This window comes from Pinus tabuliformis, chromosome 5_2 (genome assembly GCF_031772625.1).
Source record: "Pinus tabuliformis cultivar Carrire ecotype Pingquan chromosome 5_2, CPIR1, whole genome shotgun sequence".
NCBI lineage: Eukaryota > Viridiplantae > Streptophyta > Pinopsida > Pinales > Pinaceae > Pinus > Pinus tabuliformis.
Window position 1 is genome coordinate 504,922,049 of NC_142306.1, and position 20,115 is coordinate 504,942,163.

The 20,115-nt window shown below is 37.5% G+C and overlaps 1 pseudogene; it reads left to right on the top strand.

The window, feature by feature from the left end:
- The first annotated feature begins 6,955 nt into the window (after positions 1-6,955).
- LOC149159900 (kinesin-like protein KIN-12G pseudogene) overlaps positions 6,956-20,115 on the top strand; it is a 117,478-nt pseudogene continuing 104,318 nt past the window's right edge.

Genomic DNA, 20,115 nt, shown 5'->3' on the forward strand with positions numbered 1-20,115 from the left:
CTTTCTATCCCTGTGGTTGTTTCCCTTTGTATGGCTTCTTCTTCACCATGAGAGAAAGATTGACACTCTGTGGTCTCAAATTCTGTCGCCGCTCTTCTTCCTATATCAAGATTCCTGTTAGCTCTTCAAATGTAGGGGTATCCTTCCTTGCAGAAAAGCTTGTGATGAACATCTAGTATTCATCCATCATCCTGTTCAATGTAATTTTTACAAGATCGGAATTAGACACCTTCTCCCCGATGTCTCCCAGTCTATCCTTCTGATCCTTGACCCGTGCAATGAATCTAACAATGGATTAATTCTCCTCCAACCTCATGGAAAACAACTTGCCTTTGAACGACAAGATGCGATCGGTGTTCTGTGTCTAGTAGAGGTTCTTAAGTGTAGTCAATATGTCACTCGACGATTTACAGCCTTTGATATGTGGGATAATATTGTACTTAACAGAAATCTTCAATAAGACTTTCACCTTATTCTCCCATTTATCCCAATCCTGCATTAGTGTTGTCATGCCGCCTGCTGGCATGGTCGGCTTCTACTCATCACCACTGACGATTGACCAAGTGCTCGATCCCCCAAGAAACATTTTTAGCTTGAATTTCCAATTGGTATAATTGGTCCCATTGAGTTTATTAGACTCGTTGAGATAGGCTTCTATAAAATTGTTCATTTTCAACTGATCGAAATCCCAATCCCTCGATCTACAATCAATTCTCAACAAGTGAACAATTAGAAGCTAAAAAAAAGAATCTCAAAACATACCAGAACCTTTGAATCAATCACGGATATGCCACCAAACTACCCAATCAACCTCAAATCTAATACGATCTTTGTGTCTACAACTTAGATCCACCACCAAACTACCCAATCTAAAGCTCATAACCATAAAAAACATGCCAGTACTCTTTTAAACTAAAAAACAATGATGATTTAAAATCCCTCTAAGGAGAGGTCATTCATCACAGGTTTGAGACTGAGATCCTTGATGATCATCACTACTGTCAAGATAAAAACGACAATGACCACTTTGTGCTTAGTTGGAGAAATGTCGAGACCTGTGAGAAAATGAATTTCTCTTGTGAGTAAGGTACGCCACTCCGACCACCTAGACTTCGAAATTGTGAGCACTGAGGCTCCATTGTTTCCACTGGGGCATTGTAGCCACGAAGGACCTATAACCATGAAGGCTCTGTAGCCACTATGTCTCTAATGTAGCCAACAAGGCTCTACAGGTAAATCAGGCTCACCAGATCTGAGCTCTGATGCCATGTTAGAAAACTGGAAAGAAAAACAGGAATTGAATTAACTAGCAGCTATCATGTGAGCAAGTTGCACTAGGAGACTGCACAAACTGGAGCATACACTATCATATTACATTAATCAAAGATGAGACAATAAATACATCTCAAAACAATAAGGAGCTCAGAAAAAAATCCTACAACATAGGAACTAATCCTAACTTAAGGAGTTACGTTACAACCATGTAACCATTTCTCCATTAATACAATATAATATTAATTATTTTCAACTATGTGAAAGCTCTACATCATTAAATGAAATGATGGCTTGTGACTTTTTTTGAAGCACGAACACCAAGCGTGTGGAAAATAAGAAAGCTATTCAATTTAAAATGGATTTGTCTTTAGTGCAATTTTTTGGATTTTCTAGTGCTAAAATTTGGTGGAAAAATTTGAGGTGAAATCTTGATTTGTATTATTTAAACTGGTTTTTTTAATGTATATATAGATTCAGTACCCTGAAAAACCCTTAGGGCACCTTGATTGTGCAGGGGTTATCCATGAAGATTGTGATTTCAATAAATTCCTGCCAGATTTGAGACAAATTAGACAGGAGAAGCTTCGAAAAAGTCATACTAAAGACAACTCGATTTAAAACAGAGGCAACAACAACATGAAAACATTGAGAAAAATGAAGTCTTCGTGATATATATGTGAGCTATTAAATTACCGTCTTTATCTATTAGGAGAGATATTTATATTGTTGTGACGTTGAGAAAAGCGAAGTCTTCACGATATATATGTGAGCTAATAAATTACCTACTTTATCTATTAGGAGAGAGATTTATATGATTGTGTTGGGATCAGTAACTGTTATAGTACTCAGCCCATATAACAATCAAAAGATGATAAAAAAATTCCTAATTAAAACATAAATAGATAATATTAAGTTATATAATTTATTCAAATATGTCCAAAATGGGTCTATATATTGATTGGGCTTACAATTGTCCAACACTAACCTTTACTATCACAGTTTGACAAGACAACCTTGCCCAACTACCTCAAGGTCTGATTTAGGAAACAAGACAAAATTAACAAGGAAAATACAAGGAAACAAGACAAAATTAACATGAATAGGTTGATGCCCATGAAGATGTGGATTGGAAGGAAGTTGTTATTGATGCTAAAGCTATGATATCCCTTTCTCAAGGGAACTTATATGATGTTGAACATGTATGTGAGACACAATTCAGTAATGAACCAAATGTCAATAATATGGAGACTTCCACACCCACTGAAGCACCTACTAATTCGACATGTGATATTCCAAACGAGGCAATTGATCATGAAATGTGGTTTCAAATGAGGATATAAAAATAATCAACAATGACAAATTGAGCATGCTATCCCAAGTAACCCTGCCCTCATGATTGGTAGAGGCCATGATGAAAAACAACAAACATAATGTGTCATCCCACAATGATGAAAGAATGGTAATGCCTTCTCAACCAATAGAGTTGAGCACTGAACTTATTCATTATTCTGTGGACAATGAATCACTGGAAGAAGAGTCTATTCAGAATGAAGTACCAAATGATGACAACAATGGGGTTCAATAAGGTTCCCTTGAGGTTGAGAGGAAAGTGTGAATCCATCAAGAGCATGTGACTACGAACCAAACAATACTTGGTTGGTTCCTAAGGATACTAGTAGAGAGAGTGAAGGCCTCATCAACGAATTCAGTAACAGACTATCTTCGTTTGGTGAGGAGTTCATAGTTACTCACCTCTAAAGAATATATGAACCTAATGTTTAAGTTTGAGAATAGAAAAATTGAAATTCAGGAATCTAAACAAAGAAACAAGGAGTTTTCCAAGGAAAAGAGAGATTCAATTATTGCAGCAGTAGCATCTCTAGAGAAGGAAAGGCTTGAAAGACAAAAAACAAGGGAGAAAAAGAAACTAAAAAACAGTTGGCAAGGAAAGAGAGGGAGGCAAGAAAGGCTCAAAAAGTGTTGAACGAAGAAGCAGTGACAGACAAGGAAGAGTATGGTGCATGTCAGTTGGAGGAAAATAGGATGATGTCTAACACTTTGAACCACATTGCAGATCATACACCATCATACTAGGACCTTATTAACATCCAAGTCGCCCATTATCAGCCAGGGGTTATACCCATCCCCTATACACCTACCAGTGTAAGGGTAAATCCTATGTATTATAGGCCACCTCCAGTTAGTATTGGGGTTAGTAGGAAAAGTGGAAAATTCAGCTATTAAATCCGTCTACGGTTACAAGCAGTAAACTGGACTCAAGCATATGGCTAAAACTTGGCTCAGGTAGGTGCTTCAACAAGTTTGGTCAATTCAGAAAATGGAGGCCATCAAGCATAAGGGTGGCATGAATTTTTAGTTTGTAACCAAATTGCAATGTGGATGAAGTTACCATCCCTTTTTGGTCTATTGCAATGTAAGCTCTAATGTGTATTTGGATATAGTTCAAAAAAAAAATATATGGTTTAATATAATAAATAAATATACAATATGTTTTGAGTATGGTTTATAAGTTTTAATGTTAGAAAAATAACTAACTGGCATGTTAAAAGAACTAACTAACCGACTAATTAAATTCCAATGTTACAAAAACTATTTGATTACAAAAACCATGCATAATTTATAATGTTAGAAAAAATAACTAACTAACATGTAACATAAACTAACTAACTGACCAACTGTAACATAACATAATTACTCCCACTGTTACATAAGCACTCCAATTGTTACTTGACATAATTAATAAATTCGCCCATAATTTATTTGTTACATAACATAAGCACTCCAACTAGATTTCATTTAGCAATGCCTCGAAAAATTCTTCAAGAATTTCATCGCTGCAAGTTAATCCACTCGAGAATTCAATCAAATTTAAGTACAACAGAAATTTAGGGTTCTTTTTGTTATCATCTTGTTCAGTGAATGAATGACTCTTAGATGTAGGTGAATAATCCAGGTTTCAATTTTTATATTGGATCGAGCAACTAAGTGGAATATGCAGAGATTTTGATGAAAAACAAATTGTTATGGTACTAAAAGAATGACAAAGTATATGCTTCCTCTTATGAAACCTTCCTCAGCAAAGCCACCACTTCCCACAGATACATTACTTGTGAAGGCCACCATAGGGTTGCACAATTATATAATCTTCCATTATGTAACCACGTAGAACATGAAAGACCAATTAATTGACTATTTTTTCCACTGCAGAATGCTATAGAAAAAGACCTCAGTTTTGCAGATCATTTCCCAACCCTGAGGAACCCTCTCACATCGCAATCTTGTATGTCTCCTAGTTAAGCATGTGCGACACATAGAAGGCAGGGTTTGGAGCAAAGTTGTGAGAACAAAAATAAACTATATTGTGTTACAACCCCATTTGGAGAAGCCATTGTTTCTACAACTACATCATGCAACAATAAAATTACAACTCTAGAAGCTACAATAACCCCAAAAGAAACTACAATTATGAGAGTTGTAGTTGTAGAATACAATGTTGTAACTCAAGTATCCACATAATACCTTGGTGTCCTGACTGAATAAGAAATACTCAAGGTATAAAGAGAGATGAAGTTAGCCATGATAGAAATGTGAATTCATAGCAATTAAACCCATAAGAAAGAGATGGTCCATATGATGCATACAAAAAATCCATGTTGTGAGTGCCAAGGCTCAGGATTTTGTACACAGCAGGAGTAAAAATAAAGAAACTGTATGCAATAAGAAATAGTCAAGGTTTTCCTTGAAACTCTAAAGAGAGATAAAGGTAGCCATAAGATCAATGTGAACTCATAGAAATTAAACCACTAATAAAGAGATGACCATATGATGTATACACAAAAATCATGCTGAGAGTGCCAAAGCTCAGAATTTTGTACACAACAACATTAATGAGAAATAAGATGCCTCCAATAAGAAATACTCAAGGTTTTCATTGCAACATTAAAGAGAGATGAAGGTATCCATTATAGAAATGTGAATTCCTAGAAATTAAACCCCATCGGTTATACAAACAAATCTTAGGAGACTTCAGTTATAATAATCAGTTGCAAAAAACAATTATAATAATTTGAAAATTGTTTGTAATAATAATCAATTTCGTAATAATTTGTTTGTAATAATAATCAGTTATACAAACAAATCTCATGAGACTTCAATCATAATAATTTGTTTGAATCTCAAGAGACTGTTATACAAACAAATTTTTATGGAGAGACTCGATCGAGAAACTCAGTGAAATATGAAGAGACTGTTATACAAACTAATTATTATTGTACTATAACCCTGTTTTTTCTTTCAACCTAAGCCACAGAAAGCACCAGAAGCCATGAATTGAAGCCACAACTACTCCATACATTAACGGAAGGAAAGCAAGCCACTGGAAAACCCAACCAATGCATAAACCCCATTTTGTTTTTCAACCTAGGCCACATAAGCCACCATTTAAGCAACATAAAGGCATGAATTGAAGCCAAAAATACTCCATACATTCACAAAAGGAAAAAAAGGCATTGAAAAACCAAACCAATTAACCCCCCCCACCTCTTTTTTTCAACCTAGGCCATAGAAACCACGAATTGAAGTCAGAGATACTCTGTACATTCACAGCAGGAAAACAAGCCACTAGAAAACCCAACCAATGCAAAAAACCCAAAATGTTTTTGAACCTAAGCCACAAAATCCATCAATTAAGCCATGGATACTCCATACATTCACAAAAGGGAAACCAGCCACCGAAAAACCCAACCAGTGCATAAACCCCAAACTTGTTTTTTCAACCTAAGCCATAAAAGCCACTAATTAAGTTACAGAAGCGACGAATTGAAGCCACAAATACTCCATATATTCTTAGAAGGAAAAAAAGCCACTGGAAACCCAACCAACACAAAAAACCCAATTTATTTTTTAACCTAAGCCACAAAAGCAATGAATTAAAGCCACAAATACTCCATACATTCACAGAAGACCAATGAGCCACTGAAAAACCCAACTAGTGCATAAACCCCATTTGTTTTCTCAACCTAAGCAATAGAAGCCACCAATTAAGCCACATAAGCTACAAATTGAAGCCACATATACTCCATACATTCAGAGAAGGAAAACAAGCCATCGAAAAACCCAATCAATGCAAAAATCCCAATTATTTTTTGAACCTAAGCCACATAAACCACGAATTGAAGCCACAAATACTCCATACATTTACAAAAGGCAAACAAACCATCACAAAACCTAACCAGTGCATAAACCCCAAATGTGTTTTTCAACCTAAGCCACTCAAGCCACCAATTAAGCAACAAAAGCCACGAATTGAAGCCACATATACTCCATACATTTGCAAAAGGCAAACAAGGCACTGAAAAAATGAACCAGTGAAAAAAACCTATTTTTTTTTCAAACTAAACCACAAAAGCCACCAATTAAGCCATGGAAGCCACAAGTTTTAGCCAAATATACTGCAAACATTCACAGAAGGCAAATAAGAAATCGAAAAATCCAACTAGTGCAAAAACCCTAAAAAAACATTTTCAACCTAAGCCACAAAAGCCACAAGTTAAAGCTATAGATACTCCACAGAAGGCACAAAATGTTAAAGATTAACACAAAGAAGATGAATGGTGTGAATATTGAGCAAATAGAGGTGTTGACAAGCACATTGGCATGTATGGCTGGTAGGATGAAGAATGCTACCAAGGAACAACAACGCCAATCTCCAAACACCTATTGCAGCGAGCCGGCCATGGTGTCCAGTGCCAGGTCAAACAGGGTTGAGCGAGGGAGAGAAATCGAACAATGGTCCCTCCAATTCCAAAGTAGCATCGATGACATTCAACCTTACAGAAATGTGATGCCACCCAAGAGTTGAAACCCTTTACTGCACCCACACCCCAACTCTATGCCCAAACAACACACCACACCAACCGAACAACACAATGCAGTAGGAACAAGACTCCATAATAGGGGGTAAACATAGGATCACCTCACCATAAATGAAGACCTCACACACAACTACCGGCAGAGAAGAAAGCACAGGTTTCAGGCCTAAACAGAAATGAACACGGACTGAAACAAGGTCATGTAATCGAGGTAGCATGAACCCTAAATGTTGCCAAAACACAAAAGTGGGGTCCACTCCACGAAGGGGACATGTGGGCAACATGCATCGTAATGATGAGTCAGTTGTTGAGGTGTTATTTTTGTTCCACATATGGAGGCCACAAAACCACTGGCCTCCCTCCCCTAGACAATTTATGTTTTGGTTTTTTAGTTTTCTGAAGGTTTATGCGATGTTTCAGGTAATTTTTCTCATATTTCAGAATTTGTTATTTAATTTTTAAAAATTAAATTTTTATTTGTCTTTCTATTCAATTTCCATAAGGGTTATGCAATGTTTCATGCATTTTTACTTATATTTTATAAATTTTATTGTTTAATTTTTAAAAAATTATGATAAAAATTGGCTTAACTTCATCATAAATTTTATTGGGAATTTTCTATTCAAAAAATTCAACTTACAGTCTGGTTATTCACAAATCTGGAAGGAATATTTGATTAGCTTAGTTTAAAAGGATAAATATATGATAAACATTACCTCTTTCTTTTTTTATTCAATTCTTCATAATAATATCATTATGACTCTTACCTTTTATATATAAATAATATAATGATCGTGCATGTTTAGTTTATTCATGAGTGCGCATGACTTAGTTTCAAACTTGCAAGCCAGTATTCCATTACATTTGAAGGCCACTTGAGTCATATTTTCTTCTAACCAATAATTAATTATATTACTAGATCTTATATTTTTGTGATCCATATTGATAATGAGATTGTCTTTTGGATTAATCACATCCTGATGATTTGGTCGACGTTTCGAATCATCTAATGTGGTTCATCCTTAGGAACATGAAAAAGGCTTCATTTAGACTTATCAACTTTATCATCCAATTCGCTTCAATGTAGGGTCATAATGTTGTGATTAATTCGAAAGACAATATCATTATCAATATGGATAACAAAAGTCTAATATCTAGCATTATAACCATACATGGAAGGGAATTGGATGATAAAGTTCGTAAGTTTGAATGAACTCATTTGTAGGTTCCTAAGGATGAACCACATTAGATGGTTTGAAACATATAGCAAATCATCATGATGTGATTAATCCGAAAGAGAATCACTTTATCAATATGGACCAAAAAAGTCTAAGATCTAACATTATGACCCTACATGAAAGGGGATTGGCTAATAAAGTTCGTAAGTTTGAATGAACTCATCTGCAGGTTCCTGAGGATGAACCACATTAGATGGTTCGAAATGTCGACCAAATTGTCATGACATGGTTAATTCGAAAGGCAATCTCATTATCAATATGGATCATAAAAGTATAAGATCTACCATTATAACCCTACACAGAAGGGATTTGGCTCATAAAGTTTGTAAGTTTGAACAAAATGATTTGCAGGTTCCGAAGGATGAACGACATTAAATGGTTTGAAACATAGACCAAATCATTATGATGTGATTAATCCTAAAGACAATATCATTATCAATAAGGATAAAAAAAGTCTAAGATCTAGCATTATAGCCCTACATGGAAGGGAATTGGCTAATAAAGTTTGTAAGTTTAAACAAACTCATATGAAGATTTGTGAGGATGAACCACATTAGATGGTTTGAAACGTCAACCAAATCATCATGATGTGATTAATATGAAAGAAAATCTCATTAATTAATTATGTGTTAATGTTTTTTTTTTTTAATAATTAGTATTTGTTAATGTTTTGTTGATGTATATTTATTGATAAATGGTTTTTCTATATCAGTAAGAGTAACCTTTTTTTTAACATTTTTTTGTCTTTTGCTTTTTTAATTTATGTATATGATTTAAGGATTTTTATTTCATGAGTTTATTTTTCAAATATTTTATAATTAAAAACATATAAGTAGTTAGTCATTTTTAATCCATACTAGTTGTAAGTTATCCTTTCCATTAAGCTTAAAGTATAACTTGCATTATGCGTTTCACATTTTACACTCTGCGAGATTCAAATTATGCCTATACATCATGGTTGTGGGAGATTTTTCTTGTTCATCTCTGAGCATTTCCTCAAGCCACATAGTCTCACATTACATTTTTCTCTAAAATACTAATGGTTTTTCCAAGATACATTAAATTACCCCAACCAATGGCTGTTGCATGATGTAAGTTTATTCCTATCTTGAGTAAGACATGTTTTTCTTCGAGATTTGACAATTCTTTTCAACGATCCTTTCAAATTGAAGCTATAGATGTTAATTATGAACCACTTTGTGTAACACATAATGACATGACAAAGATTAATGATGCACTTAGTATCGTGAGTCCTCAAATAAGTGAAATTTAGTCCATCTACCTATTGAGAAAATGTTGAAATTAATGCTTCCATGTCATGTGTAGTTTTCATTATGAGTCACGAGGAGTCAAACTAGAAGTTGTTGTTTCCTATGTATGAGTTGTAGTCATGATCTAGAAGTATGGAAGACCAATATTTATGTCTTATATATTTGTAACTGTACTAATCAATAAACATATCTTAGTGTGTTTGGTGTTGTGTCTTCAATCACTCTCTGCTCTCTCTCAATTTTTCTAACTGTGAATGCATTCATTCTCTTTGCCTCCTGAAATGTGAATCATGTTGATTTGTGAATATTATAACTATCATTAAAGTTTATTTCCAGCATGAGATCTGGGGGCACCAAGGTCAAGATGAACAAGGGAAATTTGAGGTTTGTGTACTGCTTCAAAGGTGGAACAATATCATTCTCTATGATGAGCCTCTTCATTGGGTAATTATATGGGCCTTAATCCACCTCCTATCTTAGTCAAACCAACTATTCTCACAACTTATTGCATACTTTTGATTATATTTCTTTTATGAGATGAGTTAGAGTTGGATATTTTTCTTTGTGATCTAATGTGCATTTAATGCAATATTAAAGGATAGAAGCAAGGAATTTTGCCAAAGACCTTGGTCAAGACTCGAATGGGACAAGGGAGAGGAATTAAAGGATGTAAATCCTCCTCATTTACTACCCGTCCATTCAAATATTCCTCCATTAGCTCAAAGCGAAAACAACCAAGTCATGAGGACTAGAAGGCAGTCAATCAAGTGAAAGAAAAAGCACCAGTTATCTCAAAGTTTGGGGCCGAGCCTCCCTAATTTTAAGGAATTCGTTGGAGACTTTAGATGTATAAGTAGAGAGGCCTAGTACCTCAACATGATTGGGATTTTTTATTGTAAAACTCTACTCTATTTCCAAGCTGCAAGACTTGTGACAGTTTTTGATGTAATCCATTGTTTTGATAATAAGAATGAGTTTTGTTTTGAGCCAGCACTGAGTTAACTCAGAGGGCTGAAGCTCTTAGGTTAGGGCCTAACCCTATAATACAAGGCTCCTCTTTATTGTACATGTATGTTAGCATAGATTCATGGTTTAATTGTTCATTTGCTTAAGTAGCTACATTTTCATTACAACAATGTAGATTAGATTGGTTGTATGTTAGTTTGCTTCCATTTGTGCCTTCTTTCAGTTAGCAAGTTAGCTATGAGAAAAAGTATCACCACAAGGTTGTTAGCAGGTGCCTCGACCTCACTTCCTCCCTCTGGGACCATGACTTGAGGAAGAGACCCTTCAGCAGCCCCAAAAGCAAAAATTTCTAGTTCTTGCATAAGATTTGGAGTTTGTTGTCTTGATTCAACATTTGGTTCATTTCATTGTTATATTTTTTCCATTACTCTATTTTTACAATAAGATGTCACTCATGTTTTTATTCCCTTTAGCACTCTCTTCATGCAAAAAATAGGAAATTGATTCATGTTTTTCTAGTTTATGAAAATGTATCTTGTCGCATAGTTCTTAGGAAACACATAGGTTTAAGCACCGCATGTACTTCAGGAGGAGGTCTAGACTTCATAACAAGCATCCATCTTCCACTTCATCAACCTTAACCATCTCTTGTTCCACCATCACCCTCACTTGTTTTTTTGTCATTTTTCATTGAAATTCCCCTAGACACATTAAGTGAATCTAGCCATCTCTTCTCTTGGCTATTGACTCCTGAGTGTTGCTAGACTTTCTAACGCCCTATCCCACTCATCACACAACTTTTTATAGCTTCCCAACACCTCAAACACCTCACAATTAGCTCTCGACTATATCCTGTAGGTTTCCTATAACTCCTATAGGATCATCCTGTAAGTTTCTAGTACATCCTGTAGGTTTTCCTAAAACAACATGTTTTGAGGCTGAATTGATGGTGAACCTCTAGGAAGTCACAAAAATCCTCCTATGACCCTTCCACACCATCCAACTACTCCATAAGACTTTTAGCCATCCTCGATCACCTTCCATCCACCTGTCACATCCATAAGAGAAATTAGTTTGCATACTTGATTTTTCCAAAAAAAAACCAAAAAAGGTGAAAACAGATTTAGCTTAGTTTTCTTGGCTTAAACATTAGTATGGTTTGATTCTTTTTGCTTTTGTAGCTTAAATAACAACATTAGGTTAGTGTTGATTTAGCAATTCTACCTAGCATAGTTATTTAAATGGTCAATTAGGATATGGTGTGATTTCACATTACATGCTGGTTTCTTCATTACTACAGTAGAGTAGCTCTCTTAGAATAGATTTTCTCTTCTTCCATAAAATAATAAAGCTTCTTTTGAATCTATAGAAGTTTGGCTTGGAACCCCTGGGGTCTCTCACCGGATGAATAGTGACAACAAGCAAGACCTTCACTTTTACTTGTGCATATAGCACTGTCACCTCCAAGTTTGTATGAACCTCGAGTTGATAAGTAAATCTAGTAGCCCAAGAGTTGCAGAATCCTTGCTGCAATACTGGTGCTCATCACTTTTTGGTGCCGTTTTCAAGGAGGCGTCTGAGTAGAATGTGATTACTGCTTACTTTTCTTCTATTCCTTGTCTTTAATTTTCTTCCATTAGTTTATTTCTGCAAAAGTAATCTAGTAGCTTCCTTTCTTTCATGTGTCATTATCTACTTTCCTTTCCATTCTGCAAGTAGAATTTCAATTCAGCAAGTACCATCTTCATTCTGTTAGTGATTTTCATTCAATTAGAAATTTCATTTCTACAAAGTACTTTCCAGCCTTAAAAAATCTACAAAAACCAACCCAAAAACATTTCCTTTCATGCCTCGTAGGAATAGGGACAATTTAGGAAATTTTTTACCAAATATCCCCACTGCATCCAATAGCCAACCTTCTCTCTTCTTTGGTGGCTGTGAACTGGAGGAACCTTTAGGTGAGCAACCTAATATATTTGAAGAACCTACAGGGGAGGAAGAAGAAGATGAACCCATTACTACTAAACCAATGGCTGAAAACATAAATGATAGAGTGAATAGAGAGAGAGTCGAGGGTGCCTTCCCAATTAGGGAAACCAACGGGGACACTAAGATGAAGAATATAAGCCCCTCTACCCTACCTCATTTCCATGGCCTGACCATAGAGGACCCTGACACTTTTTTGTTTGAGTTTGTTGTTATATGCTGAAACTATGACTATACAGATGATGAGGAAAAGTTAAAACTATTTCCCTCTACCCTCAAGGATGTAGCATTATGCTGGTTCATTGGTTTACCTGGAGATAACATCACAACTTGGGCTCAGATGTAGCAGGCTTTTAACAACAAATATAGGGACTACTATAGGTCAAAGGATACTAAAGAGGAAATTTTTAGGATGACCATAGGCTAGGATGAATCTTTAGAAGACTACGAAGAAAGATTCCAGCTCAGTTACAAAAGGATCAGGTGCACACTTGACCCTGAGTCCCTAAAGCTGGTCTTGCTCAGGGGAGTAAGAGAAGATCTTATGGATACCTTACACTTGTTAGCAAGAGGGGATATCTATTAATTACCCTATGAGGATATCAAGACTGTCTTTAGAAACCATTCTAGGGTAGCGAAGAAAAAGAGTAGGAGTAGTCAACGTATGGCTAGTACATCATCTTCCAACTCATCCATCAAGGGTGAAATTGGAAATATGTTGGAATATTTCAAAAGTGAGAAGCTGCAAACCCTTGCCTTGCAATTAGACACCATGAAAATCAAAAGGAAGCAAGAGGAAGCAGAGAGAGCCTTGGCGATCTTTTGCCCTAGATGCACCAGGAGGCATCCTAGGAACGAATGTCCATTGAATTGTATTGGAATTTGCTTGGTCTGTGAAGAAAACCACTCCACAGACAAGTGCCCTTCTTTACTAGGACTCAAAGTTGTATATCAATGAGCTGAAGGGGTCAATGAGCAGCTTTGCTACAACAACCAAAGAAGACCTCTTGGGCCTAGACCATACCAGCATGGCATGCAAGGGTCATCCCATTCATATTACAACCCCAACCAGTACACAACTATACCTTCTTGGGGACCCCCTGCTCATCCTTCCTGGTCTACACCCTCTCCTTGGTCCTATGCATCTCAGTATCATTCCCAGTCAACCAACCAGTCATTTCAACCTTACGCTCTGCCACAACATCAGTGGAATACACCACTCCAGGGGTGGAGGCCCTAATATAACAATGCTCTAGCTCTATTTCCTCCACCACTTGCCCAACCACAACTCCTACACTCCACTCCACCCAAGAAACCCCAAACGCTAGCCCAGCCGAATCCAAACCCAAACATTAGGAAAGCTCAACAAGTATACAGTGGAGAGACATCATATCCAGCTTATGCTTTAGAAATCCAAGAGATCAAAATAATATCTGGGAGGATTCTCCCGGATAACCAACCTACCCGTCCACATAGGGAGGTTAAGGAAGAAAGAGGGGAAAATAACCTTACAGTAAATTCACCCTTTCCTAGGAGATTAGCCCAACCACTCCAGCCAACCCCAGAAGAAACTGAACTTCTGGGAGAATTGAAAAATCTATATAAAGATCCCTCTTCTCCAAGCAATAAAACATGTTCCCATTTACAATAATTTGATTAAGGAGAAATGCTTCAAGCATCCAGGAAGAAGAAAAAGGGATGACCCTACCATTAATGTCAATGGGTAGTTGTCCAACTTAATGTTGGGGCAGGTAATATGTCTGAAATATTTGGACTCTGGAAGCCCTTTAGTAGATGTGCACATCAATGGCACCATTGTCTCACACACTCCGATCAATCTTGGGGCTCCAATTAATGTGATGACAAAGGACACCATGCTCAAGCTCAACCTCCAAGGGTCATTGAGGAAGACCACAATAGTTCTGCAACTTGCTGATCGTTCCAGAGTCACCCCTAAGGTAATTGTTGAGGATGTGATGGTCTCCATTCACTCCTGGGAGCACCCTATATATTTTCTAGTTGTCCAGCCTAAGGCTAAACTTACTGGTTATCCTCTCATCCTTGGGAGGCCATGGTTGGCCAAAACCAATGCTTACATTAGCTATAGAGCTGGGAATATGACCATTAAGAATGGGCATATGTCCAAACAGTTAGTCCTATACCCTCCTACTCAACCTTCTCTAGAGCATGATTTAACTTTATTGTTGGAGGAGGAAGAAGATGAGGTTTATTCCACCCAACTTTATGCTTTGGAAGCAACTATAGGAGGAGGGTAGCAAGATGAGGATGACTTGATTGAACACCTGCTCCAAAGTCCAACTCCTAGTTCATTACCATTAAAGAAGAAGTAAGGGAAACCTAGAAAAACCATCCAATCAACTTATGCTTGGCCGATTCCAACCCACTCAATGTCAGAACCGTAGAATTCGGCCCAGAGAAAACCTTGAAAATTAATCCATCTCGTTTTTCTCTCTAAGAGGAAAAGTTATGCAACATGTTAAAAGAAAAACTAGAAGCCTTCCCTTGGAGTTACAAGGAAATGAAGGGAGTACACCCCTTAGTGTGTACTGACCACATATACATCAAAGAAGGTTGAAATCCAGTCCGACATCCACAAAGGAGGATGAATCCAGCTCTTAAAGATAGAGTCAAAGAAGAAATGCAAAAACTGCTAGATGCATGATTCATTTACCCTATCTCTGACAGTGATTGGGTCTCTCCTTTAGTGTCAGTTCCCAAAAAAAATGCTAAGTGGAGGATTTGTGTCGATTTCAGGGAGTTGAACAAAGCCACAAAAAGGGATCATTTTCCCATACACTTCATCGACCAAGTGCTAAACGACCTGGTAGGGAATTTTTTTTCTTTCCTAGATGGATTTAGTGGGTACAACCAAATCCAAATCTGCCCAGAAGACCAGGATAAGATGACATTAACCTATCCTTGGGGTAATTTTTCGTATAGGGTCCTTCCTTTTGGCCTATGCAATGCTCCTGCCACTTTCCAGAGAGCAGTCTTGAGTATTTTTGCCGAATTAGTACATGATGTGGTGGAAATTTATGTTCGATGATTTTATACCTTATGGCTGTGATTTTCAAGAAGCCCTGACTAACCTAGGCAAAGTATTACATAAATGCATTGAAATGAACCTGTCTCTCAGTCTGGAAAAATGTGAATTCTTAATGACTAAAGGGACCGTGCTAGGTCATTCAATATCTCAGCGAGGATTACAGGAGGACCCGAACCAAATAGCAATCATCCAAAGGGTCCCACCTCCACAAAAGCAAAGAGATGTCAGGAGTTTCTTGGCGTTAGCTGGATACTACCAAAGGTTCATAAAGGACTTCAGCAAGTTGGACTCTCCTTTATTTGGGTTGTTGGCCAAAGATTCTGAGTTTATATGGTCAAAAAGTTCTCAAGAGGCCTTAGACATTCCAAAGGGTAAGTTAACCACTCCACCAATTCTCCAAGGCCCAAATTGGGCCCTTCATTTTCATATTCACACTGATGGCTCACACAAAGCCATAGGAGTAGCCTTAGGTTAGGTAGAGGAGAAACTACCATATGCCATCTATTTTATCGGTAAGAACTTGTCAAAGGCTAAGCTAAATTATACAGTGAACGAAAAGGAATTCTTAACTGTTGTGTATTCATTAAACAAATTTAGACATTACATTATAGGCTATCAAACATTTGTGCATACTGACAATGCTGCAATCAAATATTTAATGAAAAAACTGGATGTGAATGCTCGATTTATAAGATGGTTACTTTAATTACAGCAGTTTTATCTAACCATTGTTGATAAGCCTGGTAAGGAAAATGTTGTTGCGGGATTTTTATCTAGGGTGAATCTGCCTGTAGGTGAAGAAGGAATGGTGGATGACCAGTTACCATATGAGCAATTGTTTTCTATTTCAGTTCTCTCCCCATGGTTTGCTGATTTAGCAAACTATTTTGTATCAATACAATTCCCACCAAACTTGCCCTCCAAAGAAAAGAGCAAGATTGTCAGGAAAGGTGCCCCCTTCACCCGGAATGGGGGCAATCTTTTCAAACATGGCCCAGATCAAATCTTGAGAAGGTGTGTAAGGGAAGTGGGAGCTTTTGACATCCTTCTGACTTGTCATGGTGGACCTTGTGGAGGTCACTCTGCAACAAGGATGCCAGCATTCAAATAATTACAAGCATGCTATTATTGGCCCACTCTCCATCAGGATGTGAAAAAGTACACTAGTCAGTGTGATTGGTGTGAGAGGATGAGAATACCTACTCTAAGAGATGAAATGCTCCTACAGCCTCAAGTGATTTTCGAGCCATTTGAAACTGGGGCATGGACCACATTGGGCCTATCAACCCTCCATCAAAGAAAAAACAATACATTATTGTGTGCACTGATTATTTGACTAAGTGGGCAGAAACCACGGAAATCAAGGCAGCAACAGAAGAAAAGGTGGCTAAGTTCCTAAGGAGAATGTATTCTACAAATTGGGTACCCTAGGGAGCTAGTCACAGACCAAGGAAGGCAGTTTACCTCCAACATGATTGAAGAACTGCTCAACCATCACAAAATCAAACATAGGACCTCCACTCCCTATCATCCACAAGCTAATCGGTAAGTGGAGGTGACCAATAGGGCACTGGAGGGCATCTTAACGAAGGTATTGAGCAACAGGAGGAAGGATTGGGTAGAGAGACTAGTTGAGGCCACCTGGGCCTATAATACCACATGGAAGACCACCACTGGATTTACACCCTATGAACTGGTCTATGGGAAAAAAGCCTTGCTCTCCATTGAGTTTGAATATAAAAAATTGAGGGTGGTAGCCTAACTAGATTTGGACCTCAGTCATGCACAAAAAGAGAGATTGTTCCAATTGAATGGCTTGGTGAATTCAGAATGCAGACCCTCCTACATATAGAGATAGTTCAACTTCAGAGGAAGATCTGACATGATAAACATATTAAGGAGAAGTAATTTCAAGAGGGCGATTGGGAATTGTTATATGATTCTAGGTATAAAGACTTCAAGGGAAAGCTAAGGACAAAATGGCTCGGAACTTATGTGGTGGAGAGATGCCATTATAATGGTTCAGTGCAAACGAGAACTATAGATGAAGAAGCAATCCCATTGCTTGTCAATGGACACCGATTGAAAATGTACAAGAGGCCTTTATCAAAGCAAGAGTTCATTGACAATATCAATAAAAGAGTGATGATGGTAGAGCAAGTTCCAGCTCCTCCCTCATTAGGTCACTGAAAAAGAAAAAGAATAAGGACTCAGGTGAAAACCTCCATGAGGTGCCTAAGTCCCATCTTTGGGTTGAAAACCTCGTGAGGTGGCCCAATGATGAAAAAAAATAAGAATAAGAAGATCCATGGCTGAAAAAATTCTTTGAGGTAGCCAGGGAAAACATCTAGGGTGAAAACCTCTCTAAGGCAGCCCAGGTGTTTTTCAAAAAAAAAAAAAGAGAGAGAGAAAAAGATATAATTGTTATTTGCAGGTGGGCGAGAAAGACAATCAAGGAGAAAAAAGAGGATCCAAAGGGAACCCTACCTCACACATATCCATCTCCTCCATTCCTTACCATACATCCCTCCATCATTTCTATTATTTTTCCACCGCATTACTTCAATTTATGCGAAGACTCTGTTTTATACAAGATCCCTTGTATTCCTACAGGATCCGCTGAAGACCTACAGGATGATCCTGTAGGAATTACAGTGGCTCGCAAAACCTACAGGAAGAAATTCGAGGGCACATGGTAGGTTTGTAAAGTCCCTAAAGTTAATCCTAGACATATTCTAACACCTCACCTCGTCCATTATCACCATCCATGCACTCACCGTTCAAAACAAAAAGAGATCAGTTTTTGCGAGTTATGAAAAAAAGAAGAAAAGAAGAAGAGAAGAACAAAGGAGGGTAAGAGCATTCGCTGAATGTTCCTTGCTCCACACACACTCCTACTCCCTCTGTCCATTCATTTCACCATCCTCACAAGCCACAACCAGCATCACGATTAAGAATTTGAAGAGGGAAGCTGCTACAAGACATCTTGTAGGAAATTCTGTAGGCTAAGGAGAAGTAATTTCAAGAGGGCGATTGGGAATTGTTATATGATTCTAGGTATAAAGACTTCAAGGGAAAGGTAAGGACAAGATGGCTCGGAACTTATGTGGTGGAGAGATGCCATGATAATGGTTCAGTGCAAACGAGAACTATAGATGAAGAAGCAATTCCATTGCTTGTCAATGGACACCGATAGAAAATGTACAAGAGGCCTTTATCAAAGCAATAGTTCATTGACAATACCAATAAAAGAGTGATGATGGTAGAGGAAGTTCCAGCTCCTCCCTCATTAGGTCACTGAAAAAGAAAAATAATAAGGACTCAGGAGAAAACCTGCAAGAGGTGCCTAAGTCCCATCTTTGGGTTGAAAACCTCGTGAGGCGGCCCAATGATGAAAAAAAATAAGAATAAGAAGATCCATGGCTGAAAAACTTCTTTGAGGCAGCAGAATGTCAATCATCAGCTACATGTCTTCACTAGGATGATCTAGGTGCTCCATAACAACAACAACATCATATCTTCAGTCATAGATACCTGCAAAAGCAAAGAAACCATCAACAGACAACAAGAGGAGAAAGAAGAATGACCATGCAGCAAATAAACAACGCAACACCTCTTATCTTTGACAACTGTAACATGGAATCATAACCACAGGTAAGTATCATGCTCACTCACTCATATGCATCATTTAATAAAAATTTGTAAACGTTACAAGATAGTTTGTTTATAAGTGAAAAGGTGGCCAGTTAACTTGGCCACCTTCGTTCAGTCAACGCATGTAAAATCGGGTGTCCTCTCACACGTGGCTGCAGTCAACTCAAAGACAGAGGAGGAGTAGGACAAGAAATGGTTAAATATGGATCTACGAGGTGGGAACGAATTATGAGGAGTGGGAAATGATGAAGTGGTAGTGGGGACCAATGATCCAAAAATGGTAATGTACCTCTGCTGCCAACACACCACCTCACCCCAGAACACCATAAAGGGAAATAAAACATCATTTGCATGAATTTATGCATTCCACCTCCTTGAAACTCCCTCACTCAAGTCACTCTCATAACCCTGGTCACCCACCAAAAGCAAGGATCTATCGTTCTACAAGAGAATTTCTACATGAGCATGCACAAGAATCCCTACAGGAAGAGTCTACAAGATACAGTATTCAGGATCAGTCTATAGGATACACAAAGGCAGTTTATAGAATAGGCAGAGAAGATATCAAGAGGGGATATCACAGGAACTTTCCACTGCTACCATTATAAAGGGGTAGGCTATCAAAATCCATTCCCATTTACAAGAAATTGAACTAGAAATGCTCTAAAATATAGTGAATTTAGCAACTATGGGAGGTGAATTACATACATAGTAAACTTTGTTTTCTTCCTGAATTTAAAAATTTTGTGTCAACCCTCTCATTTTCT